Source organism: Pleurodeles waltl, chromosome 4_2 (genome assembly GCF_031143425.1).
Source record: "Pleurodeles waltl isolate 20211129_DDA chromosome 4_2, aPleWal1.hap1.20221129, whole genome shotgun sequence".
Lineage (NCBI taxonomy): Eukaryota > Metazoa > Chordata > Amphibia > Caudata > Salamandridae > Pleurodeles > Pleurodeles waltl.
The window spans coordinates 123,434,556-123,461,474 of record NC_090443.1 but is presented as its reverse complement, the minus strand read 5'-3'; the positions used below and the strand labels follow the sequence as shown (position 1 = coordinate 123,461,474).

General features: G+C 44.9%; 1 protein-coding gene across 2 annotated transcripts in view; it reads right to left on the bottom strand.

Annotated features, from left to right (window-relative positions):
• The window catches only part of CDK4 (cyclin dependent kinase 4), a 369,431-nt gene that overhangs the window by 266,985 nt on the left and 75,527 nt on the right, over positions 1–26,919 (bottom strand). The gene's annotated exons all lie outside the window — the stretch shown is intronic.

Here is a 26,919-nt window from a genome sequence, read left to right as displayed (position 1 = left end):
GAAGCATCTGTTGTGACCACGTATTGAGGCACTGGGTCCTGGAATGGCCACCCTTGGTTTAAATTTATAGGGTTCCACCACTGAAGTGAGAAGTGTGCCTGGCGGTCTATCAACACTAGATCTTAGAGTTGACCCTGTGTGGTGTCCATGGTGTTGCTAGGCACTGTTGTAAGGGCCGCATGTGTAGTCTTGCGTTTGGGACAATGGCTATGCATGAAGATATCATGCCTAGAAGTTTCATTACAAACTTCACCTGGTAGTGTTGGTTTGGCTGCATGTTTAATATTATATTCTGGAACGCTTGAACTCTTTGCGGAGAGGCAATTGCCTTTTGTGTGTGTTGAGTGTTGCTCCCAAGTATTGTTGTATTTGGGATGGTTGTAGATGTGATTTTTGGTAGTTTATAGAAAACCCTAGTTTGTGTAGAGTTTCTATAACGTATTGTGTGTTAAGAAGACACTGTTCCGAGTGCTGGTTTTTATTAACCAATCGTCTAAGTATGGGAATACGTGCATGTGCTGTCTCCTTATATGAGCGGCTACTACTGCAAGGCTTTTGTGAATACCCTTGGGGCTGTTATCCCGAATGGTAACACCTTGAATTGGTAATGCACGCCCTGTATTACAAACCTTAAGTATTTCCTGTGAGAAGGATGTATGGGTATATGGAAATATGCATCCTTTAGATCTAACGTTGACATGTCCTGTTTTTTGAGTAAGGGAATCACGTCTTGAAGTGTTGCCATGTGGAAGTGATCTGATTTGATGTAGAGATTCAGAGTTCTGAGGTCTAATATGGGTCAACGTTATATCTTTCTTTGGAATTAGGAAGTACAGGGAGTAGACACCTGTACCTTTTTGATGTTTGGGCACTAGTTCTATTGCTTGTTTTTGTAACAATGCTTGAACTGCTAGCTGTAACAGGTCTAAGTGTTGTTTGGACATATTGTGTGTTCTTAGGGGCACATCTGGTGGGAAATTTATGAATTCTATGCAATAACCGTTGGATAATGGCTAGGACCCATGTGTCCGTAGTTATGTTTGCCCAGTTGTGGTAGTATGCGGTAAGTCTCCCCCCCCACTGGTGTTAAGTGTTGGGGGTTTGTGACACTGAAGTCACTGTTTGGCTTGAGGGGTTTTAGGGCTTTGGAATTTCCCCCTTGCTTTTGGGAATTGTCCACCCCTGTATGATCCTCGAAAACCACCTCTTTGGTACTGGCCCTGATATGTGGGTCTGGCTTGTGAGGTGGAAGGCTCTGTGGTTTGGGAACGAAACCCCCCTCTAAATTGTGTCCTTCTAAAAGTGCCTCTGTTTTGTGGGGAGTAGAGCGCGCCCATGGCTTTGGCCGTGTCAGTGTCCTTTGAGCATTTCGATTGCCTATCCACCTCTGCCACAAACAATTGTTCTTGGTTAAACGGCATATTTAGCACAGCTTGCTGGATTTCCGGTTTAAAACCTGAGCTCCATAACCATGCGTGCCTGCGAATGGTTACCGCAGTGTTCACTGTCCGTGCTGCTGTGTCTGCCGAGTCCATTGCAGACCTTATTTGGTTGTTGGAAATCGCTTGTCCTTCCTCAACAACCTGTTGGGCACGCTTTTGGTGTTCCTTGGGCAAGTGCTGTATTATATGTTGCATCTCGTCCCAGTGTGCCCTGTCGTAGCGAGACAGTAGAGCCTGCGAATTGGCAGTCCGCTATTGATTGGCTGCCTGTGCCGTCCAAGCTGTGGGAAAATAATATCGCATTTTTATAAAAAAGAGTGAGTGGCAAAAATCAGATGCAGGGCATCCCGCCCTTGTGCATGAGGCAGGGTATTGCGTGGTTGAGTTTAACATCATTTAGGGAATAGATTAGTGTTCTGGCCAGGATCTCATCAGGGGTACCCAGCCATATATTAAATTGGATCTAGGGCAATAGCAAAAATGATAAATCGATCTTCTAGCAACAATGGTCAGTCTGCTACCCAGCCAATTACGTTAAGGCATGTGAAAGGCTATATAGTCCGCTTGGCACCACATGAAAGTTCGGGCTGAAGAGTTTAGCAATCCAAAGTCTCTCATGTTGCATTTATGTCGCATTTATAGAGAGGGCCACTGAAATTAGGAGAGGGACAAATTATGCAGAAGGGTTAAGTACATTATGCGGCAAGGAAAGGGAAATTATGGGGCACAGTTTGGCACATTTTGTAATAGTGTTACTTCAATATTTAATCATCTTTAAAGTTGGAAACACTGCCAAAGAATTGGTTGCACCTCATTAGTACTTGTTTAACACCCAAATGTAGCAGTAAGCAACAGAAAGGTGACCTGTTGTCCTTTACAAAAGGTTTGCTACTTCGCAGCAACAGTGTCACTGTATTTTACATAACATAATAACGTTTGAACCGGTTGAGCTAGAAAATATATATATATTTTGTTATCTGCAGATTATGTAGCAGTTGATGGATTATGTGGCAAATTAAGCACAACTACAATTACGCAAAAAATCGCCACGGTTGCACAATCGCATAATGCCAGTGTACCTTTCTTTTGGGGAAATAAGTTCGAAATGATCAGCAGCATGTTAAACAAGTGATTATTCATTCATTCAGGCACAGTGAAAATAATTAAATATGTTGCATTTTGCAACAACTGTCTGGTGTGGCAAATTATTATGAGTAAGACAGGCTGGTAACACGGGGAGCCAAGAAGTGCGGTATGAATGCCCCGAATGTGTAAGACAAGCTTTGAAGTTCAGCCATGGCAAGATAAGAGACAGCATGGCTAGCAGCGGCCACTGAATGCACAAGTCAAGCTTACTTTGTGTGCCCGGTGCCTTTAAAAGGCTGCTGCCTGGAATCAAGGAGAAGTTGGCGTGACCAAGAGTTTCTAGCAAAGAAATGCAGACAGACAATGGCAAACCAAACGTAGCTCAGTAGCTCCTCTTTTCGGTGCCTAGTTCCTTAGTAACTTACTCGAAACGAGGCAAGCGTAAACAAAGTCAACAGCAAGGCTTTGGTCATTAACATTTTCTACGACTACAAACGCACAGGTAATTGAAATGCATCTGCAATAGAGCTTCAATTAAGTACTTCTGATGTCGCAAGTAAAAAAAAAAAAAAAAAAAACACCCACACAGTCCGACAACAAAATCTAGAATTTCATTTTTAATTCTATAACAATCCATGGAAATTACTGGGTATTTCCAGGGGTACTTCATTCCTCAGGTCAGATTATTATACACTCTTCAGCCTGCCAAGCAAAAATCTAAATCATATGAACCTCAGCAAAAGAACAAAGATATTGGTTTGTCTTCTAAGACACATACTGCACTTCAATGGTCTTCTCAATGGGCACCAACTTGCATCAATTGTAGTGGGACACCAACTATTTAACAGACAAGCAGGTGGGACTAAACAAGTGGCCTCTTGACTGCGCCGATTGTGCTATGGCTGGACATTCAATATGCAAGTCTCAAGACTGCGAGGCTGGCGTCCTGTCTACTTCAAGCAGATGTTTTGAACGATTCCTGGAGATGTCCAATAGAGATGTGATGTGAGCGGAGTTTTGTGTTTTAATGGGATTTTAAAGCTTCTTGTGGAAGCACTAATCAGAGTAAGATCAGATGAAACTCTTCTCAGGCATTTTCAAAAGGGTTAGAGAAAACCAGGGAGCAGTGTGTGTTGGTCAGTTCTGCTTTCGATTCAGAGCACTGCAATCCTCAAAAATGTCCATCTCGTAATCAACTGTAGAGACACTGATGTTTAGTCAATGCTTACTATGTAAATGAAAGAGTGCAGTTGTCCAAGGCTCTTCTCTGAAACATGTGAGCAATGAAATCAAGTGTGCAACCCTTCACCCTGCTTTCAGGCAGGTCGCTCCCCTCCACCTTGTGCCGGTTGCCGTTGCTCCAGGCTTCCTCCTTCAATTTCCAGGCTTCCTCACCTTTTTATTTTTTCTCACTATCCCCGCCGCTGCGTCCCTGCGGCCCGCCCCCTCCATTCCTTTCCTGCCACTGCGTCCCTGTGGCCCCGCCCCCCACTCGCCCATTCGCTGACCCGCTCCCAGCTGCCCCTCCCTCCCACCTCCCCTTATATGGCAGCCGCTGCGTGGTGAAGGGAGCGACCCTTGACCCGGCTTTCAGGCTGGTCGCTTCCCTGCACCTTGTGCCGGTTGCCGCTGCTCCAGGCTTCCTCCCAATTTCCAGGCTTTCCAGGCTTCCTCACCTTTATATTTCTCACTATCCCCGCCGCTGCGTCCCTGCAGCCCAGCCCCCTCCCTCGATTCCTTTCCCGCCGCTGCGGCCCTGCCCCACACTCACTGACCCGCTCCCAGCTGCCCTCCCCTCCCACCTCCCCTTATATGGCAGCCACTGCAAGCCCGTTTGCACCAGGACCCCTATTCCCCAAGACCATGGCAGCCAGCGCCACTACACCACCAGCACCCTCCTCGCACTCAACACCGGACGAGCACATGCCTGCTTCCTGGCCTCCCCTAAGCACACCCAGGGACCCTTCACCTGCCGGAACTGCAGCTTTACCAGCCTCCAAATCGCCAAACCACCCGCGAGACAGAACGCAACTACCTCCGATGCATCCTACTAAACACCCGTTCCGCAAGCAAACACGTCGTCGAACTCTGGGACCTGCTCGACACCTCCACCCCGGACGTCGCCTTCCTGACAGAGACCTGGATGAACGCCTCCTCTGCCATAGACATCGCAATAGCCATTCCGGATGGCTACAAGATCACCCACAGGGATCGCACCAACGGAGTCGTAGGTGGGATCGCCATCGTCCACAAGAACACCATCAGGGTCACGACCTGCACCGCCAAACACCTGCACTTTCATATCCACACCAACCCCAACACCACCCTCAGAGGATCTCTCATCTACAGACCCCCCGGACAACAGCCTTTGTTCTGCAACTCCACTGCCGACCTCGTCAGCAGGCACGCCCTAGCCTCCGCCAACTACATCCTCCTCGGCGACCTGAACTTTCACCTGGAGAATAACAACGACCCCAACTCCGCCACCCTAATCGAGAACCTCGCCACCCTAGGACTCAGACAACTTGTTACTACTCCAACACACTCTGCCGGCCACACGATGGACCCCGCCTTCTCTGCTAACCCACACGTCACCTTCAGCCAAACCACCGAACTCCTATGGACCGACCACCGTTGCATCCACTTCACCTTCCGTAAACCCACATGCACCACCGCACCTAACAGATCCCCCACTGCAACTGGAGCAGAGTCAGCCAAGACCAGCTGAACACTAGCCTTGCCCGAAAACCACCCACCAATTCCAACCTCGCAGCCTGCAACCTCTGGTGCTGGATCGGCGACTGCGCCAACACTCTCGCCCGTTCAATAAACCATCCAACAGAGGCGCCAACAAGAGAGCCAGCTGGTTCACCTCAGACCTTCGAGCCTCCAAGCAAACCTGAGAGAGAAAGTGGCTCCTCAAACAGATACCGGACAACCATGCTGCCTTCAAGAACACCATACGCAAACACCATCCCCTCATCAGATCTGCCAAGAAAACCTCCTTCAAAGACCGCCTTGACAACAACACACACAACAGCAAGGAGCTCTTGAACATCATGAAGGAACTCTCCAACCCCAGCTCCAGCACAAACGACATCCCACCATCACAAGACCTGTGCAACTCCCTTGCCACCTTCTTCCACCACAAGATCAGACATCCACGACAGCTTCAACAGCCAGACCCCCCGCCAACCACTGACTCCTCAGATTCTCCACCCACCCTCAACTACGACCCCCTGCTCGTCTGGGCCAACGTGAACGAAGACAACACAATCAAAACCATGAGCACTATCCACTCTGGATCTCAGTCAGACCCATGTCCGCACCACATCTTTAACAAAGCAAGCGCCACCATCGCACCCCACCTTCGCAAAGTCATCAACATCTCCTTCGAGACCGCGACCTACCCCGAGACCTGGAAGCATGCTGAGATCAATCCCCTACTCAAGAAACCCATGGCGGACCAGAGAGCTCAAGGATTTCCATCCCACCTCCCTGCTCCCATTCCCGGCCAAGGTCATCGAGAAGATAGTCAGACAACTGACCCACTACCTCGAAGAAAACATCCTGGACCCATCCCAGTCAGGGTTCCGTAGCAATCACAGTACCGAAACTGCCCTCATCGCCGCCACTGACGACATCTGGGCCATGCTCGACAACAGCGAAACCGCGGCCCTCATCCTCCTGGACCTCTCTGCCGCTCTCAACACCGTCTGCCACCGCACACGCCTCCATAACGCAGGGATCCGGGACAGACCTCTGGAGTGGACCACCTCCTTCCTTTCCGGCAGGACCCAGAGCGTCCGCCTCCCCCCTTTCTGATCCCAAGCCTCCAGGACCATCTGCGACGTCCCCCAAGGATCAGCCCTCAGCCCTACACTATTCAACATCTACATGGCCCTGCTCGCCCACGTCGCCTGGCTACACAACCTCAACGTCATCTCCTACGCCGACGACACCCAACTGATACTCTCCCTCACCAAGGACCCCCGCACCGCCAAATCCAACCTCCACGAAGGAATGAAGGCCGTCACCGAATGGATGAGGAACAGCAAACTGAAGTTGAACTCAGATAAGACGGAGGTCCTCATCCTTGGCGCCAACCCCTCAGCCTAGCACGACTCCTGGCGGCCGACCGCTCTGGGAGCAGCCCTGACACCCACTGACCACGCACGCAACCTGGGCGTCATCATCAACTCACTCTCCTTGACCAAGCAAGTCAGCGCCATCTCCTCATCCTGCTTCAACACCCCCCGCTTGCTCCGCAAGATCTACAGATGATCCCCACAGATACAAGAAGAACAGTCACCCATGCCCTCGTCAGCAGCAAACTTGACTACGGAAACGCCCTCTACGCAGGAGCCCCAGCAAACTCCTCCAACGCATACAAAACACCTCCGCGTGCCTGATACTTGATGCCCCCCGCCACATCACCCCCCATCTGAAAGACCTACACTGGCTCCCAGTCACCAAAAGGCTAACCTTCAAGCTACTCACCCTAGCACACAAGGCGCTCCACAACACCGGTCCAGCCTACCTCAGATGACTCACCTTCTACACTCCGTCCCGCCAACTCCACTCATCCAACCTTGCTCTCGCCACCATCCCCCACATCCGAAGAATGACCACTGGAGGCAGATCCTTCTCCCACTTCGTTGCCAAGACCTGGAACACCCTTCCTTTGCCCCTACAACAGACCGAAGACCTGCTGGCCTTCAGGAAGCGCCTCAAACCCCGACTATTCGAGTAGCAGCACCCCCCCTCCCCTCAGCGCCTTGAGACCCTTACGGGTGGGTAGTGCACTCTACAAATACATGGATTGATTAACTTGTTCAGAAACATAAAATCAGTCGAACATCAGTATAATCATAATCCAAAATGCACGCACGGAATACCAAGGATGCATAGTCCTAAATCCACATCATGCTTCTATAATCAACTAAAAGTGACTCCTTGCCTCTTCATCTCAGTATTGCCGGTTCCTGCTTTCTCCCATTTTGACGGCACTTCCATTTTTCTATTTCTCCATCTTTCCTATTAGTGTTTTGCCTCTCTTGCTTTTGGTAAATGTCTGATACAGAAAATAAGTGCCAGTCCCCAAATACATGTTCCTGTACCCCCATCCACCCCCTCACCAGCAACCAACGGCTCAAAAAGGTGCTTAATTCCAACATGAGGCATATTTGTTCGGGACCTATCTGCAAGTGCATTAATGCAGAATTTGTTACAGTTCTGAAACCATAGATCCTCTGTAGACAGTTCAGCAACACAATGTGAGGGGCTGAGGTCATGGTCAATGGATCACCAAACCAAATTCTTATGAATAAATTATAGCCACCACCCTGTCTGCTTCCACTGTCACAAAAAATAACTGAGTGACATGGAGGAATGAGGAGGTTGAGAATATAATGTGGTGTGTCTGAGCCAGGTTTCTGTGAGAACTAATAAATCAAGATCAGTGTTCACAAAAAGGTGTCCGATTTCTCAGTACAATGCATTAACTGGAAATCTTTCAATATTGAGTAGACCGCTTAAAGATGAGTGGATAGTTTTAGAGAAGGAAATGGCTAGCAGTTTGGTAGGTACCTGAATAAGGATATGTTGTTCCACCACCTTTGATGATAGAAAGCACAAATTATCCGGTAGTCTCTGATCACGGAAACAGAAATGTTTAAAGCGGCTTGGAGTAGTCCAGGTTTGGGGACAGTAATCTGGAGGCCATAGCATTCAATGAACTCCTGTAATTGTCAGTTGTGGACCTCGCTCTAGTTTGGTCAGGGATCAGCGTTGTTCCTAGGCAGTCTAGCCTAACCACAATTGTCTTTCACAAGCACGCAATTACCTTGGCGATCTGTAGGAGTTTATCATTGTTAGGCAGCAAGTGATTCACAGACCTGGTTGGAAAATCTTTTCTTTTTCCAGCAAGCTCAGCCAAAGTAATTGGGTCCACCAGGTTGGAGTCAGTGCTAGGCTCGGGGACTACAAAACTGTCTCTAATCACTCAACTCACAAGAAGATTCCCAATTTACCTTTATTAACCTAAGTTAAGAATGTTCTTATGTATGGTGTGAGGAATGTACAACACTTCTGTTAGAAGGATACAAATTTCAAATGGAAACCACAAATATAAAGCAGATGGGCACGAAGCAAACAGTGTGTTCCAGAGAAAAGGGAAGCTATAGTAAAGAATTAACAACATATTAAAAGTCTGTTAACACATCAACTATTATTCTCTCTTTTCTGCTACGACACTAAAGTGTCTATTTAGCCTTCCATCCCAGTGTTGCACTGGACAGAAAATAGTCCCAGGCACCAAATTCAAAGTGACTGTCATCCGTGAATCTGACAGGTAAAAAGGTGACCCACATTTTAAAATGGGGCAGTTTTGAACCTGTAAAGAGAAGCTAGGGGTGTTATGGAATATCTGGTTCCTACAAGTTTAGTAGGACTGTGTGTTCTGTCAACAAGAACTTCATGATATAAAGACTTAGGGCCTCATTACAATTGTGGTGGTCTGACTGCCACGTTACAACCTTGGCGGGTGGACCCACATGGCAGGCGGACCAGCCAGGGGACCATATTCACCCCAAACATTGTTCCCGATGGTCTGTAGCTGTCTGAGTTGAATTCAGTGACGCCTGGCTGATTACAACTCGGCTTTCCACCAGCCTTCTCATGGCAGGGTCCCACCATAAGAAGGCTAGCAAAAGCCAGTGCTGGGAGCCACAGGGGGGCCTCTGCACTGCCCATGGCCCCGGCCCAGCACCATCGGAATGCGCATGGTCTGCTTTTCAGACAGTGCACATCCAGAGGGTGCTGTGTGCTTTGGTATTGGCCTCAGCTCTCTGAAAGGAGCCGAGACCAATATTGTAGACCTGTTCCTGCTGGGCAGCCCGGCACAAAATCTCATACAATAATGTCACTGATGGCCATTCCGGCTAAAACACTGTAGTATGCTCGATGGAGCGCCACCGACATATCAGCTGGCTTACTCCCCGCAAGTTTGTCAGTCCCACGGTAGGGCCACCAAACTTGTAAGGCCCTTAGTCTATCTATATCATCAGTAAATGTTGGTTTGTTCTGGCTAGTTCACAGTACAACATCTAAACCCCTAAACTTTCCAGGGTAATAGATGCTATTTGTAACCTTGAACATAACCACTCGTAATTCCAAGGTATTTGTGCGAACAGATCAAACCCTTTAATTTGTTACTCTGCACGCCCAAGATATCAACGAAGAAAGATACGAAAATGCATTCAAAATACTTACCGAAGAGATCTTCTTCTTGTAATAAAAACATGAGGTGAGATTATTAATCAGGTGAGACAACGTTGCAATACACTTTATTAGAATAGTGAAAAATACAAACAGTTCAACTATGTTAATTGTTACTAATGTTACTCCTATTTGTCACAACCTATACACTAAAGAAAGCATAGTGGGGGTACCCTCTGCCAGATTTGTTGGGATGGTCCTACCCCCATACCCTGGTATTATGTGTCAGGAGGAAAGTATCAGTGCATTCAGGAATGCACCCATCTAAGTGGGCATTCTTCCTTCTCAGGATGAAGGTCAGAGTCAACAGGGCTGCACTTCAGTCAGCGCACAGCAGTTCTATGATAACCCCACCATGAAGTACTCCTCTCGCCAAGCCCAGTATGGATGTTATTTATATAATAAAAGGCTATCCTTTTTGTACTGTGGCAGAGGTGCAGAACAGCATCTTTAGTTTGCTTATTAAAAATAGATTTAAAAAAAAAATTGTCTCCAACAAGCACAGAAAAATAAAACAAAGTCATCACATTCTTATTGTACAACCCTGGAACTAAATGCGCAGGCTACAGGGTGACAGTGCCTACCAAGAATAAATGCTTGTGTGTCTTGTGTTGAAGGCAAACATATAAAGTCAACATCGGAAAACAATGTCAAGTTAAAAATGAAGCCCAAAATTGGGGGGCGAGCCCTACAACACCTTCAACTTGGATGGAGACTATTCTAGCACTAAATGTGTAAAAGCTATATATTGCATACAAATAAGACTTTACTAGCACAAGTGAACTGAGAAAGCCAGAAAAATGCCAAATTAAAAAAACATGCAAACTACTAACTAAGTAAAGAAAACAGATTAAAAAAAACAAAAAAAATAAAAATAAAAAAAACATTGGGAAGCCAATTTAAAAAGTAAAACTGAAAATGGCTTCTCAGGAATGTTCACTACATCCACATCCAGAGTGTCTTAAGGGACCAACATTCTCAGACAACAGAGGCCTGAAGGGCAAGGCAGAAGCTGAAGGCAACAGTGCCAGGAGTGCAGCTTCAGAGGAAGAATCAGCCAGTAGTGGTGAAAGTGGCTCATGATAGCAAAGTTAGCCTCATCACAGGACGCCACTGTAGATGTGACAGCAAAGGAAGAACCAGCAGATCCATATCCGTAGACTGCGAAAATTGCGTAACAAGGTACAAGTCTAGTGGACACTTGAAAGAGCACCACAGACTAACACAGGCTGTACACTCAAACCACAAGGGCCGGAAGGACAGAGATCAGTTCTGGTTCTGATGTGGCTCCCTCATTATCGATATGTTTTGGTGACCTTCCCATATTGTATACCACGGGAGTGGTTCCGATCACAAACATCTAAAATTACGACTTTCATATGGAACCGGAGGCGGCATAAAGTAGTCTTTAATACAGAGCAGAAGTTTTCTTTTGAGAGGGGGGTGAGAATTCCAGACTTATACATTTACTATCTTGCCGCACAGCTGGTGTCTGTCAATGATGGGTTTGCAGGGGGGTGGGGTGACACCACTTACCGACTTGATATTTAATCAGTGGGTCTTAATGGTCTTCTGGGGCTGCTGTATGGGGGTAAAATGTCCTAAGGGATGCCCTTGTGCACTCAGGTCACAGTACACTGCTGGAGGGCGGGCCTGCGTTTAATAAAATTGGGACAGATTTTAACTCAAATGACGACCCTGTGGCAAGGGAAGTGGCTACAACAGCTTACAACACTTAACGGCTTTCATTGCTGGGACCAGATAGGGATTACCTAGTTGGGGGGGGGGGGACGTATATAGAGGAGGAAACCTTATGTCTTTTCGAGACCTAAAAGAACAGTATGGATTAGCCAAAACCCAATTCTTCTGCTATCTACAGATGCGGCATGCCCTGGGGGCTCACGTTCCACCAGAAACTCACCTCCCTGAATATATTCCACTGGAAGCTACGATATTAACAGGGAAGTTGGGGTGGAAAATAGCAGTATCCCAAATTTACAGGTCATTGCTTACGAATGCCCCACATGGCTTGGGCTACCCGAGACCGAAATGGACAAAGTGGGTCGGGATGGAGGACGATGTCTGGCAGGAGGCATCCCTGGCCCCAGGGAACTGGCCATTTCTGCAAGACTATGCATGATACAATTAAACTGTTTTCATGCAACTTACATAACCCCTGCACAATTGTTTAGAATGTCCCCCATGACGCATCCAAACTGCACTAGATGTAACCTTCCCTGTGGAGACTTCTTTCATAGGATCTGAAGCTGTCCACAGACCGTGCCCTTCTGGAAGAGGATCAGTCAAGAGATATAAAAGGTGTTGGGACGTCCAATGGTTCAGAGCCCAAAAACAGCAATACTGGGACTATTGGAGGAACTTGGTCCAGCTCTGCCTACATACCTGTACTACCTTTCTACACGAGTTACTGCCAAATCATGAACTCGATCCTGATGAAGTCGATAAGAAAAGCATTTGCAAAGCTGAAAGAATTCGCTAAACTTAGTTGGAAAGAAGGAAAGCAGACAATGTCAAGCTAGTTGTGTCTGTGTAGGGTGCCATTTGTTTTATGTCAAAAGGCTGTCTCTGCACTATGTATTAGGGGAGAATGGTCCCCAACATAAAGGATAGAAACCCTGTAGTAATTTTCGGGCCTTGTGTACTAGTATTCCAAATAATAAAGTTCACATAATGGCAAAAATCGATTTGCAATCTCTTATTTGGAATACATTTGGATTTGTTAGAAGTGGTTGCAACTTAAGCACTGAATTCTACTAAATGCGTTGTTTTTTGTGAACCAACCTATCAGTTCACAAAATACTAAATCGTAGTGTGCAATTCAATCTACCTCATTAATATGCATGAGGTAGGTCGCAAATTGCGACCCATTATGATTGGCTCAAGTCAACGGCATTGTGGCCTGCTGTGGTCAGCAGACTATCATGCATGTAATTGTTTGTGTGTGAGATTTTTTTTTTATGCACCCCGTTTTTTCAAAAAATTTAATTGGGAGGAGTTTAGGGGAGGGAAAAAAAAAAAAAAAAACAGCTGGAGAAGGACCCCTTTCATTTTTGGAAATGGTTACCACATCCTTTGATTTGGCAGTATAATATTAATGATTTGTAATCGGATTTCGGTCACAAAACATTAATACTCAAGCTAAGGAATCGGTATTTGGGAGAGACCCTTCCAAATACAGATTATTTACCCGCAATTTGTGTTTTGTACATTTAAAAATGCCCTTTTGCTGTCGGAAAAGCTCCGATTTGACCTTGGCAACCATAACATTGCTTTGTACATCAGGCCTCGGTTTGTTAATGTAACACCGGCAGCAGAGCTCTGTTGCTGGTAACAGTTCACAGCCTTTCAACATTCTACACTCTCATGAACGGTAAGTGCACTTTCTACTGGACAGTGTGAATTCTACACTCGGATAACAAATTATATTTACTTTCACCTCATGTGTAAATCCTGATAACTTGGCATGGACAATGGGCATTTCCGCTGAGAACTTGTCGTTATGTTTTTTCACGGTCATCTGGAATGCAACGGGAAAACGTGGGAGTTCTGGTGCAGAAACTGCTGGCCAAGGAACAAGAGGACTAGTCCTTTTCCTGAAGGAATCACTGCAACCGGTTTTTTTTTGCCAAATTTGGGAGCACTTAGAAACAAAGCCTAAAACCGGATGCAACAGCATGCGCTTGAGTTTATGCACCGACTGGGTAAATCGCGCCTCCTCCACCACCCACATACACGTAGGGTTTTGAATAATTGAAATTGAGAGAAGAAAAAAAAACTGCCGCCGAAACGTATTTACAGCAGTTTTCGGCGTATGGTTGCAATATTAGCCTTCAAATAACTCGGACTGCATGGTGTGCTTTTCGGCAAGCTTTGGTCCCGTGGAAAGGTTATCTTAGGTACAATGTGTCAAGGGAGACAGCCTGTGCTACACCATCTCGTGTGCTTTACCTGGAACGAGGGACCCTACCAACTCTCCCCCTCCTCCTCCTCCCCCCCCCCCTCCCCTCCCGGGCAGAATGCTAACGAAGACTTCTCTCTTCGCCTTTCATTCTCACAATGCTCGTCACCCATCGGTGACCACTTCCTCATCCATAGTGCTCAACTTGCCAAATGTGTAAACACAACGGAATCCTCAACCGACGTTCAAACACACCAAAAAACACGAAAGTAGTTCACCAACGAGTTTGTGATACTTAAAATTCAGGAATGTATCCATTCGTGCTAGCAAGCAGTCATAGCACGCAGCTCCATTTCTGGTAGGGTTGCAGTTAAAAAGCAAGCAAAGCCAATAGGTCTGGCAAACGTGCATTTATAACATAAAATATACACCATATGTATAAAAATAAAAATAATAATAAAAAAATAAAAAAAGTACAGAAATGGCTAAGCTGCAGCCCTGGCACGCAAACTAGCCCGGTCATCGAACTGCACGTTTTAAGCAGCTTTGCACGTAATCACGTAAAATGTCATCAGAACGGCCAAGGGATGAGAGGGCGACCCCACTGAGCCCTCCTGTTCACTGTGGTGGGCAGAAACAAAATGCGAATCAGACTTATACCTCACACTGGATTAAGACGCCTGACCAAAAGCCCGTGTGTGTATTATGTATACACGTATGCATTTTCAAGGAAAACATAAGAAAAACTATTAAAACAGTCTGAGGACTAGAAAAGTGTAGCAAACTGGTAAAAGAAAGCGGCAGTGGAACAGAAACAGACTAGAAGCGATAAAGGGTTGATGAACCGAAAAGGGGATAGGCGCAGAAAGGGGGCAGTCACGACAGCTGAGGATTCTAGAAACTTGAAGGAGGAAGATGAGTGGAGGAAGAAGAGGCAGGACACGGTTAAAAACCAGGCAAGCGTTTATTACTGCCTGCTTCTTTAAGGGGAGAATAAGTTTGGAAAAAGAACAAAGAGTGGATAACTGGTCGAATAAACAAGCGAATGGCTATGCCAATGTTTTAGCCATGTTGTACACCAGCGTAACTGCTGTTCAGCATGGCTAAGTGTTGGTAGCATGGAGTTTTGTGGAATGGCAAGACAGAGTGGAGTACAGAGTTGCAGAACAGAGTGGCAGAGTGTCGGGTATTGGATTGGCACAGTGTGGAGCCACATAGAGTGGCATAGTGGAGTGGACTGGTATAGATTGCTTTGGCATACAGTGTGGCAGAGTATAGTGGCTTAGAGGGCAGTGGCACTGGGCACAGTGGCATTGAATTCAGCAGCGCCCAATGCAGCGTTGTAGAATGCAGTGGCACAGTTTATAGAGTGGTGCGTAACAGAGTGCAGTGGCACAGAGTGGAGTAGAGTGCACAGACGTAAAGTGGCATAGAATGGTGCAGAGTGGAGTGGGCAAGACGAGTGATGCAGAGGGCACAGCAGTCGAGTGGCGTCAAGTGCAGTGGAGCGGGGTCAAATGGCAGAGTGCAGTGGTGTAGACTGGTGCAGAGTACAGTATAATGCTGAGTGCAGTGGCATAGAGTTGCGTAGAACTCAGTGGCAGAAAGCGCAGTGTGGCATAATAGAATATCTGAGTGCACTGGCGTAGAAAGCAGTGAGGCAGAGTTCAGTAAGGCAGAGTAGACTGCAGTGATGTAGAGTGCAGTGGTGTGGAGCAGAGCGGCATAGAGTGCAGTGGCGCAGAATGGAGTACAGTGCAGTGACAGGCTAGACTGTTTCAGAGTAGAGTGCAGTGGTGCAGGGCAGTGTGCAGCTGCGTAGAGTGGCATAGCGTGTAATGGCAGAGTAAAGTGGTGTAGAGTGCGGTGGCATATAGTGCAGTGGTGCAGAGTAGTTTACAGTGGTGTACAGTGGATTGGTGTAGAGTGCAGGGGCATAGATTTGAGTCTTACAGAGTAAAGTGCAATGGGATAGAGTTTATTGTCAGGGTGCAGAGGCGTGGAGAGTTGCAGAGTGGCATAGAGTACAGTGGCGTTGTGAAGAGTAGATTGTTGTGACCTAGACTTGCTAGGTGTAGAGGGCAGTGGTAAAGAGTGCAGTGGTGTAGAGTAGAATGACCAAGTGTGAATCAGCATATAGTAAAGTGGACACAGGGTAGAGCAGAGAGGCATAGCATGAAGTGGCATAGAGTGGTGTGGTGCAGGGTGGAGTGATGCAGAGCACAGCGCAACGGTGTGGAGTGATGCAGAGTAGTGTGGAATGACATTCATGGTATAGTAGCACACTACAATTACAGACAACACATTTTAAATTGAAATGACTGTTATATTTGCATAGACATACAGTTTTACTAATAAAACTATACAACACAGCCAAATCTGTGTAAATAGCATTGCCTACTGTAACAATTTGTTTTTGTCATATTAAAGTATTTGTTCCCATCACACTTCAGAAATAGCAAACTGTGCTCCAAATTGAGCTACTTCCACAGTTCATTTGAATGCTATTGTGTGCTAGAAAAAAAAAAAAAAAAAAACTCTTCCCTAGCCCTCAGTATCCAGTAAGATTGTCACAAATACTCTCACTTTGAAGTCAAAGAAAAAAAAAGAAGCGCATTCGGAAGACCGCGCCTGACATTTGACCTCGGTCTTTCAATACACAGCAATGTGACAAGATTTATGTCCGGTTTACAGAAAGAGAGTACATGGAAGGATACTGTAAATAAGGTCTGGGCAAGGGAAGATACAAACTCAAGCTGGACAGCCTAAAACAAATAAAGCCAGCAAATGGAAAGCAAGAAAATGTGAGTTACAAGCCACAAAGCCAATGACAAGCAACTGGTAGAATGCATTCCTAGGTCAGCTTTCTGAATGCTCCCAAGACAGATAGGCTGCAACCTAAAAGTTGTCAAGATCAAGGCTATGGCAAATAGACACAGGTGGGGGCCTTTAAGAACATGCAGAATGCAGAGGAGTTTGTGGTTATTGGAGGCCACTATCTCTGCTATAAAAAAATAAAAATACAAAAAAAAAAAACACAAGAAAAACATTTTTGAAAAAAAAAAAATGGCAATAGTACAATTTCCATTTCAGTTCCATACAGATATTAAAACTAAATTCCATTTCACAGTACTGGTTATAAATTGCTATTTGGCTATAGATCAAGAAAGCTCTCAAATCTACACAAAAATCCACGGTCACACCTTTTGCAGTATAGAAGACTGAAACATACCTTTTTACAATCTCACAACTGCCAACTGAGCCCTAACTCTCTACGTCAACTCTGTGAACCTACAGGGAGTGCAGAATTATTAGGCAAGTTGTATTTTTGAGGATTAATTTTATTATTGAACAACAACCATGTTCTCAATGAACCCAAAAAACTCATTAATATCAAAACTGAATATTTTTGGAAGTAGTTTTTAGTTTGTTTTTAGTTTTAGCTATGTTAGGGGGATATCTGTGTGTGCAGGTGACTATCATGTTTTTCTTGAAGGATGCAGACTTCTTCCTGTACCACTGCTTGAAGAAGGTGTCTTCCAGAAACTGGCAGTAGGACTGGGAGTTGAGCTTGACTCCATCCTCAACCCGAAAAGGCCCCACAAGCTCATCTTTGATGATACCAGCCCAAACCAGTACTCCACCTCCACCTTGCTGGCGTCCGAGTCGGACTGGAGCTCTCTGCCCTTTACAAATCCAGCCACGGGCCCATCCATCTGGCCCATCAAGACTCACTCTCATTTCATCAGTCCATAAAACCTTAGAAAAATCAGTCTTGAGATATTTCTTGGCCCAGTCTTGACGTTTCAGCTTGTGTGTCTTGTTCAGTGGTGGTCGTCTTTCAGCCTTTCTTACCTTGGCCATGTCTCTGAGTATTGCACACCTTGTGCTTTTGGGCACTCCAGTGCTGTTGCAGCTCTGAAATATGGCCAAACTGGTGGCAAGTGGCATCGTGGCAGCTGCACGCTTGACTTTTCTCAGTTCATGGGCAGTTATTTTGCGCCTTGGTTTTTCCACACGCTTCTTGCGACCCTGTTGACTATTTTGAATGAAACGCTTGATTGTTCGATGATCACGCTTCAGAAGCTTTGCAATTTTAAGAGTGCTGCGTCCCTCTGCAAGATATCTCACTATTTTTGACTTTTCTGAGCCTGTCAAGTCCTTCTTTTGACCCATTTTGCCAAAGGAAAGGAAGTTGCCTAATAATTATGCACACCTGATATAGGGTGTTGATGTCATTAGACCACACCCCTTCTCATTACAGAGATGCACATCACCTAATATGCTTAATTGGTAGTAGGCTTTCGAGCCTATACAGCTTGGAGTAAGACAACATGCATAAAGAGGATGATGTGGTCAAAATACTCATTTGCCTAATAATTCTGCACTCCCTGTATTTCCAAATCCATGTGTAGGAGATAAATAACTTCACAGAGCAAATCAGCATACCACAGAGACAAACACCTACTTTAATTTAACACAGCACACAATGACAAACCTAACTTTAGTGCTGACAATCTTGAACAAATCAGCTAGGGCTGGCATTAGATGCCAGCCTTCTAACTTTTGTCAATGCTTGTTTTGCTACATTTTTGATAAATATTTAATGCTGAGAGCTTCTTTGCCTGCGACAATACAACAAAAAAATATCAGCTAAAGCAAAAATATTTCTCTGGTCTCAAAAAAGTATACCTTGTCATAGCAGCCCTTGAGACGCTGATGAGAACTACATTATGTGTGGATGTGTTCCTGGTGAAACATCAAAAACCCATCACCACACTTAACTTATCTAGTGGCTGAAACATTGCTCAACACTGTAGTGGGCAGAAGAAAAATGTAAATTGCAAAAGACCACCAATAGAAGAACAGGACTGGCCAAAACGCCTGTTTAAAATTGTGTACATTTATATATCAAACACACAGCATTTCAGTCAAATCAAAAGGTCTTGCCTGCAAGAGAATTTCAGTCAAATCAAAAGGTCTTGCCTGCAAGAAGACCTTAAAAAATAAAATAAAAAATAAAAAAGGTTTGCCAGAGTAGAATGATAGTCAATGAGAGTGCCTCGCTGACCCCACCCAACTCAGTTTCTACTACGAACAGTACTTTAAATGTGCGGGGCATGTCAAGCACGCAGTACCTGCACTTCAATTTGAAAGGGATTGTGCCAGCACATCTCAGCAAGTGTATTATACTTGTAATAGGAGTTATTCTCATTCCAAGCAGTCATTTAGTAGATGCAACACACTATACACTGTTTTGTGCAACAGTTCTAAGGCGATACCACCACGGGGAAACAACCTTTACCACACGTTCCTTTCCCACGCATGGTAAATATTGGATTCAGGGGTGGGTAGTTGTAAAGGGTGGCAAAGATAATTTTAGAATTTAGGGGTGGTATGGATAATTTGAAAGCGTAGATGTGTCAGTATAGGTAAATTTAGGGGTTAGGGTGAGAAGCTGTAAGGACATAATTTTAGGGTTTGAAGTGGTTCATGGTCGGCTGGGGTACGGGCTGGTTAGCAACAAAACAAAACAAAAAAAAACGGTCGGGCCTCAAAAAAAAAAAAAAAAAAGTGTAATATTACATTAAATTATACTTCACTTTCACTGGCCATATCATAATTACCATATGTAGAGAAGGCATCTGTATCGTTTTTGCATGCGTAGTGAAGGACTGCGTTGAAAAGGCATGCGTGATAAAGCATGCATTGTATCATTATACAACTCTCCTACTAAGAAGCGTCAGTCGCTTCTAGCGGGCACAGAGTTTCCCGGCAGTGGCACACTTTATTGCTGCTTGTTCTCTATCTGGCATGTTGGTGGGTCCTGGACTGTCTTCAACAAACAGTTTTTGTTCGTACAGCGATATCAGAGAGCCACATGCTGCAGCTGCACTACCCCTCCATCAGGTAGCAGCAGGCAATTCCGACCCTGGCTTGAATGCTTAGCACCAGGTGAGTAGCTTCAAAAGAGGTGTCTTGGGTTTTACGCCACCCCTAAAAAAAACATGTATTCTTTAGTAAATAGTTGGGTATAAGTGCCTTCAGTCAGGTATAACAAAAGAGCTTCAGATTTCACCTGGGATTTTTACATGCCCACACTGACAAAAACACACATACACACTCTGTCGCTATCTCAGAGGCCTTAAAAATGTTGATTAGTTTAAAAAAATGTTTTAAGTGCCCCTAACAATCCGCCCTCCTCTCTTTTTTCACTGCCCCTCGAGCCCCGCTCATGTCCTGCTTCTTGTACAGTGTGTTTTACCAATATAGCTCAGCATGATTGTCGGGAAAGCTGAAGCTCACACCGCACCCAATATCATTGACAAAGCTACGCCCCTGCTCAGCACTGGCAGAATTTAAAAGGCATATCCTCACCCACAAATAGGTCCATCATCATAGAACTGCTGCACACAATTTAGGCAAACCACACTTAGTAGACTGTACATCCTGCCTCTCAGCGCTGCAGCATGTCATTCTGTAGTGAGAGAGCGGGTCTTGACTGGTACTTTTCTGAACAACTTCCAAATCCAGTTATGCAATCAGATTTCTCGCGGTTTTATAGTTATTAGGAGATTACTTAGTATATTTAATGACATCACAGAAAGTTAAGTCATAATTTTTTTACATAATTTATAACCCCAGGAGTGATGCAAGTGAAATGATAAAAACAAAAAGAATCTGGTGGTTTACAAACATAGCGAAGCAATATTCAGTGGTGGCAAGTCTCATCCTTCTTGTTTCTAGCAGAAGGGATCTGTAAGGCTACGCTTACTGTGGGTGGGTGGCTTCCGGATGCCGTTGCAGTTCTCAAAAGCAGGTTGTCACATAGCAGAGCTCTGAACCCAGTCACATTTTGAGTACAGGTACTTCCCCATCTCACCATGTGTGACATTTAGCCTCCTGCGAATGAGAACTAAATATGACTTTGCAAGTCTCACTTGCAATGAGTGAAACTTCAGGCTTCTCCGCATTTGACCTTGAGTACTCATTTTGTTTTTAATATTGTTTTTTTTTTCCAAGCTGTTATCAACGGAAAATTGAGTCACTACACATCCTCTTGCATGGACTCTTTCATTTCAGATAAAACATACTCCGAAATGTAAGAGGAGGCCAACCAATGCATGAATTGCACTGCAATTGTTGCTTCCCTCACTCCCAACACACCCGCCTTAATTCAGATCGGCGCTGCTAGTCAGAATTCTTTGCACCCGTCAATAAGCTTTTTGTAGTTTTACAGGTTCTTTCTCTGAGGGGACCAGGTTGCATTCTGCTCATTATCCAGTGGTCCATCCTAGGCTTCAGAGTTTCAGAAGAAACCAGTAGTCCTTATCTAACAGCAAAGAAGGCATGGATTCAGGGCGAAGTAACTTCCAACCTACTTGTTCTCTGAATGTACGAACATTTCACCTCTTCTACAGACAAGGCTCAAAACAATAACCGCGTCAACGACTGTTGAAAAGATGATCAGCCAAAGAATTGTCATCAGAATGATTAAACACCAACCACCACGCCTTCACGCCACATCTGCTTCTCATCAACATATTTTTTTAAATCTGTGCTTACAAAATACCAGCGTGACCTCCCTACACTAGTACCATCAACTCGCCACTTTTTCAAATTCTGTATCAGTGGAAGTACCCCCTCCCAAACTATACATGTGGCACTAGAAAATACCTTTCAAACACAGATACCTGCAAGTAGGAGTGACAAGGCCCCCAGAAGCCAAGTCCGATGACTCAGGCCTTTATTGCAGTAACTGCAAGGATCTGTGTTTGACCCTGTGCTTAATTTCAGTTGGTGTTAGCAGGTGAAGTCCACCGGCATTCTTGCTTTGAGGACTGGGACTTAATCGGACTTTGACCTAGAACAAGAGAGAGAACGGCAGCAAAGGGGGAAAGGAGGTGGAAGAGAAAGACAGACAAGCAGTGACACAGGGAGAGAGAGGGGATGAAAAAAACCTGCAGGAGCGAGATAAAGCAGAAGGAAGAATATAGTAGTGGAAGAAACAGGCATGGGGAGAAATCAAGTCTATACAACATAGGTATGCAGACACCTTGACATTTGCCAGCAGGCTTTTGAGAACGAATTGGGCACAGCACGTATTCCTTCACAAATTAAGCACTTTGTCAGACCCTGCAGCCACATGTTCAAATAGCTCCACCCAGCCTTTCTTCCTCCAGAGGTTGATAAAATGATTACTAACGAGCCAGACAACAAGATCTGTTACTGAGGAATAAGATATTCATGTGTGGACATGCACAATGTAAATAAGTGTAATTTTATGTAATATTATCCATGCGCACCAAAGTGGTGTCTACACATCAAAAGGCTGCAGTATTAGCATGGTCAGGGAGGGGTCGCACTCTATATCATTACGGATTCCTTGTCGCTCTGAATTGCATTTAAGTGAACACAACACTCTAGTAAAGCAGAACCCTAGTTTTTCAGGTCTCATCTGAGACTGTGTATATGCGGTAACTTGTGAATTTTTTTTTTTTTTTTAAAAAGAAATAAGTCTAAAAAGGTGCTTTTGGCCCAACCCTTGCTTATTATTGGTTGGCTTCATTGTCACTCTAATCTTTCTTTTCATTGGTTAGTGCAGGTCAGCATCACCTGGACTTCACTTTGTCTCCATGTGTTTGTTTTCTTCCCTGGTCATAGACCAACTACTGATTGATTTTTTGATCAGTATACTTCGGCGCAGCTTGCAATCAGGCTGAGGTACTTTTGTTTGCAAGGCAACCTTAAATCAAAGTTGAAGCTCCCCTTTCCTGTATTTCCGATAGCTGAAAGCAAACTATTAGCAATAACAAAAAACTAAGTGGCAACTTGACCAATGTCTGAAACAATCATTGTGGCCGCCTGACACTTTAATTGATGATGAACCTGTAGACATACTCCTTTCGTTTTTTACTTCTGTTGTACCATACATGATTTCCTGAATGAACGTTTCCCACTGTGTCACTGTTCCTTAGTTGTTGGTTACATCTGTTATAATTTAGAGGAGGTTTTATTCATCAAACAACCGGTATTTTCTAAAGAGCTATGTTTCCCCCTTACCTCCCTGTACCTCTACCCACCCCTGAACCTTTGTCAATTTTACCTTCCTTTACTTCAAAACAGCCCCGATTCCCCAAATCACTTTTTTTTTTTTTTTATAACACAAAAAGTATGTTATTAAAAAATATATATTTACCTGCGTGGTAAAGTACTGCATGGTAAAGGTACAAACACTTACCTACATGGTACTTACCTTTGTGGTGATGGTCCTGCATGGTAAAGGTGGTTTTCCATTACGAAAGACACATTCTTGTCCCCTCTTTCAACACACTCCTTCCTTCACCTCTGTGCCCCCTCAACGCTTTGGGGGCAACCTTTGGTTGCTTTATGCTCTTTGGTGGGCATCTCCACATCCCTGACTGTTTGGTCCCTCTAACCGCACTACACTTTTGGTCTTGCCTGAGAAAGCACAAGCACTGTCACTTGAAGAGACATCTTGTTTACTTACAGGGGAGCTTAAAGCCTGCCATTGCTTACCACTGGTTGACATCATGGTCACTCATTTATTTGCTTCTCTTTGGCCAGCAAGTGCCGGCTTCACTTCCTTTTCATGTGTTTGTCCCTACCGTCGAGGACCACAAAGTCTGCTTCCCTTGCCCAGTGTCCTCCCACTGCTCACAGCTTTCAGAAGCACTTTTCCCCCCTTTAATTTGCATCTCCTTCCTTCCTCCCCCTCATGCACTGCTGATTGCCATGCCTCCCCATACACCTCCTGCATTGACGATTGCTTAGTTCACTCCGGCCCAACACCCATATTTGCTTGCCTTGTCAACCCCACCTCCTTCCCATCCATCTTTCTTGCTTGTTGCCCCCCTCATTCATCCTGGGAAAAAAAAAAGAAAAAAAAACTCAAAAGTCACGCCATGAGGTTTCAGGATGCTACAAAAATGCATATGGCACTGGAGTTCCTCCTCTGCATGGCCTTTTTGGCGCTGTCTTCATGCGGGCCAACATAGCGAACTTCAGCGCAGAGGTAAGATAATTAAACAAGTGAATTTTTCCCCTAAATGCTTTTTATGTATTTGTGAGTTTCAGACATTGCAGCCTTGCCGTTATTCTTCTCGTGCTGACATTTTCCATCCGCTTTAAGTAGATTGGGCCCTTACACCAGTTTACGAATGGTGGCGGTCATTCGCTTTTATTATTTCTTAAGACCCTTCAGTCTTTGGCTCACTTTTCCAGCCCCGATGGAAAAAAAAAGTCTGGCATATATGTGTATTTTAATTGCTTGCTGCTTTAGGTTTGCTGACAAGGTGTTATCTGATTTTTAAAACATTGCTGTTGCTGAAGGCAGCAAATAATCCAATACTAGTAAAATGGATTACTGTCCCTTCTGGTCAGCCTGGCCAGTTTTATTCTAACTTTCAGACATGGTGCACGGCAACCGTGCCGCTGTACAACAGGTCGAAAAGAGATTGACAAAGCCAATAGCTTGTGCATGGGCACCATATGCTGGCTTTACCAATGCTGGTTTGTACTGTGCTCTTCATGCTTCAAAACCCATACGTTTAAGGAGGATACGTTTGGATGCTCGATTCTGGATTTTGCATTAAGGCGTGAAAAAAAAAAAAAATATGCAGAGTTGGTGACGAAATATTGTCTAGATAAAATATGTAAGAAAAAAAGAAGCAATGTAGCACTGTGGGGGCGGGAGTGGAGAATGCCAAACAGATTCCATACTCATCCATGGATTGGTGTCGCTGTTGAGCACAAGAGGCAGCTTATTTTGTATGCATCGAGTTGGTGTTTTACTGCCATGTGGTGCTTAGCAATTTCAGAATTTCTTTTTTTTTTTTTTTTAACACTATGGAGAAGAAATGGTATCCGATAATTTTCATTTCCGCCTCCCCCTACACCCGCTTCGACACCTACAATGACTGCGATGTTCTCAATTGCGTTCACCGAGGTCCCCCCCCTCCCTTCTATTGTGTAGCGCCTCGACAATTAAGTTATAGATGAAAGTAAAAGTATGCGGACAGTATTGGCTTGTTAGGCACGTTCCGGAGAATTCTCATGAATACTCTATCAAGGCCCGTGCGGACACAGCCGCTCTCTGAGCCAGGGTTCATCTCGAGAAGCGGCCGACCCAGAAGCCCCGCCCTCGTCGATCACACAATCACCCCCGTTTCCTGCAGCAGCGCGAGGGCCACCGTCCTGTTCCTTCCGGCGGGCGCACGCCGCAAATTCCTAAACTCTTGAGGAAGCGAAGCCCTGCGGTTACAACTGAGCCCGAGTATGGAATGAGAAACGAAAACAATGCGCCCTAAACCTTGGTTTGATGCCCCCGCTCTTAGGCCAAATTTAACACGAGTTTGAGAAAACTCGGTCCCTAGTAGGTTTTCAACCGTTTGAAATGGTGGTTGAACCGAAACATATCAGAATCGGGTTAAAGGGCAAGGCTGTAAAGGGCAGAAAGTAAATGTTCTACTTCGGCCCTTTCTGTCAATAGTGTGAACGCTTTAGAAAATCTTTCCGCATCCCTTTAAACGCGTGCATGTTTTGATATAACCGTTCTAATTCCTCTACTTCAACCACTGCTTTAGATGTGCAAGTAGTACCTGCACTCGGTGGTCTAAGTGTACCCAAAAAAGAAAAGTATGGGAACTGTGATGCTGCAGGATGAAGTCTGATATAAAGCACTAGGACTATGTAAGTAATTCTTTTACATTTGCATTACACACAGTAGAAGCTAGGCTACTATAAAATGTACAAAAGATTTAATATACAAAGGGCTTCCAAAATATGGATTTTAATAATACCAAGACTGTACATAGTGTATTTTCTAAATAACTGTCCTTTAATACCACACATGTAACAGCTCAGTTTGTAACTCCCTTGCAATAATATTTAAAAAAAAACAAATAAATCTGTTACCAGGAAGCTGCAAGTGATTCCATCAATTAAATCAACACTGGCTTTCAAGGATCCTTAAGAATTTGCAGATAAACGTGTTGTGCACATTTACATTTCTTTAGACCAAGCAGGCATCCTGGCAAGAAGGCCGGTTTAGTTGTATGCCTCTTCCTTCATTTCACAGCACAGTTGAGTAATGGGCAAAAATGTTTTGTCAAAGAAATGCCCCACAAAGCATTATGGGGCCAGTTTCCTAGTGCATCGAAAAGTGTAGCATCTTATCTGCAATGCTTAGAACAGCCCCTAGAGGGCACCACTATGAAATAACATTTGTAAGAAGCATGGTCATGTAACCATATAGCAATGTCACAAGATAAAATGGACAGTGTTGAAACTTTTCAAACATTCACCCCCAGCCACAGATCTGGGTTTAATCAATCTTTTTTTGCTTGCCACTTCACCCTAGTTCGGACCCCGCTATATGCTAATCAGTCTTGACCCCACTCCCTATGGGAGCAAACTAGCCCGAACTGCCAAGCCGGGACCTGCCTGGACAGGACTCAAGCAGCCTGGAACCAGTTTCAGGGTATCACCCTTCATCAGCCAGGCTAGCTTGAATCCAGTGGCGCAGCAAGCAAGCAAGCAAGCAAGGGACCCATGTCAACTGGGGTGGCATTGTGAGCAAAAGAACAATTGATAAAACCCAGATCTGTAACTGGGGGTGAGTTGTTGAAAAGTTTCAAACACTCCGTCCATCATCCTTTTGTGTTACTCATGTAACCAGATAGTCAGCCCCTAAAGAGCATAACCACATGAAAACAGAGAGGCAGAACGTAATGCAATCTAACTATATATTTAGCCCAATACAACAGGGTTTAGTGCATTACACATTTTAAGGCCTACTAGAATATTTTTACAAAAAAGGCCCTTAAAACACAAACTACTCCCAGCTAAAAAGCAACAGTTCCAGCCATGAGAGAAATTAAAGAGACTGACTGTTGGGAAGGAGAAATTATTTTGCGGTTCCCTCACAAACTTATGGTGGGGACCCAGAGATGCCCTAAACAGAAACAGTGTGTCATGATGAACATTTTGACGGTGGTCCTATTGCCCTACGACCACTCCACGGTGAGTTATGGGCAAAAATGTTTTATAAAAGGAATGCACTGCAAAGCATTATTGGGCAAGCTTCCAAGTGCAGAGAATATTGTAGTTTCTTGACTGTAATTCTCAGAACAGAGGACACCATAGTAAAAATAGCACTTGTAAAAAAACATG